Genomic DNA, 1,546 nt, shown 5'->3' with positions numbered 1-1,546 from the left:
TAGGCAGTAAATTATTTTGTCCAGCTATTAATATTCTGGGGTTTTTTTTCCTTAAAAAAAATCTTGCAATAGCTTGATTTATTTTATATATATTTGGTTGTGATTGAGACTCCCAGAATGTCTCATTATTTTGACAAGAACGGAGCCAGGCTGTCCTTAGTCAATGGAGACCTGCCATTCCCCTGGCATTCTTCCAGGCATTTACTCCTGTGCTCAAAATTATCTTGACTCTCTGATTAAGAGCCTGAATAGAAAGCCACAAATGGACAAGAAGAACAACCAGAATTGGGGACTATTACCTGATTAACTCTGAGTAGAAACCAAAACATCTGTTTGTTTCCACAGCGGTTACGTAAATCTGCGCCCCTGTGTGCCCAGCCTCTGGCAAAGCTCTAATGAGAGGAACAGACCAAAACAGGGAGACACTCCAAGACAGAGTGGTGGGCTGGGAAACACACCTGGAAACAGAAGTGCCTCAGTGCTCCCTCCAAAAGAGTCCAACCAGCCCTGCTGGGGCCGTTTGAGGCAGCATTGCCGCTGCTGCCCCATCTCTCTGTGAGCTGCACCTGTCACAGAAGTGCCAAACTTGTGATGTGTCTGCACTTCCAGTCACTGTCCAGCTTTATGTGCCAAACAAGGTTGTATGGCAGGATGAAAAGGCAAATGTCAGAGAACAGGGACGGCTCAGAGAGAAGTTTTGCGAGCTTGTCACTGAGGTGATTGTTTCCAGCAAAGAAAGAATAACAGACAGGTCAAGAGAGAGCCCTGAACTTACACACCAGTCACTGTCAACAGAGGCTGAGGCCAGAGGAAGAAACCACTGAGATAACAACTGTTAAAAACAGATTGTTAAAGGAAAAGGAAGGGAGGGACGGGGCAGGGGGAAAGCATGAGAACCAACAGACTAAGGAAGAGCACACAGAGAAAGGGAAGAAGGCAAGACAGAGCAGGAAAAATAATCTAAGGCTGTATTGAGGAGACACGTTCATCCCTTCAGTCTGAAAGCACAAAGCAAGAGAGATATAACCTGGAGGGGGAAAAAAGGCAAAAAACCCACAATAAACACACAACAAACTTATCTTGGAGGTTTTTTCCCCCCAACCATATTTTTTCAAACGTTTTCGGTTCAATCGTTAAATTCATTCAAATGCTCAGCAGTCGGTGCGCTTTTCAGCTGTTCTGCTTTTCAATACAGAAGGAATCACTTCGTTAGAAATTCAGAAAGGAGACACAAGCTTTTCTACAGCTGACGTTCTCCACATCACCCAAATGAACAATGCCACCTCGTGCATTTTCTTCTTATTATTACTTAAAATGAAAGAAAACATTGGCAGAGAGCTTTAGACCTTAAGGCTTGCGGGAGCCGCCTGGTCCCGGCTCGGAACCGCCTCGGGCACCTGTTACCCTCAGGCTGAACTCCAGGCGCTCGGGGCTTCCCGCGCCGCCCAGCCCGGCCGGGAGCACGCACCCCCGGGAAGGGACGGACAGGGACACGGCGGGGCAGGGACACACGGCGGGGCAGGGACACACGGCGGGGCAGGGCCGT

Source organism: Geospiza fortis, unplaced genomic scaffold (assembly GCF_000277835.1).
Source record: "Geospiza fortis unplaced genomic scaffold, GeoFor_1.0 scaffold190, whole genome shotgun sequence".
In the NCBI taxonomy this organism is placed as follows: domain Eukaryota; kingdom Metazoa; phylum Chordata; class Aves; order Passeriformes; family Thraupidae; genus Geospiza; species Geospiza fortis.
The sequence above is the reverse complement of the archived record's forward strand: the minus strand, read 5'-3'. Positions refer to the sequence as shown.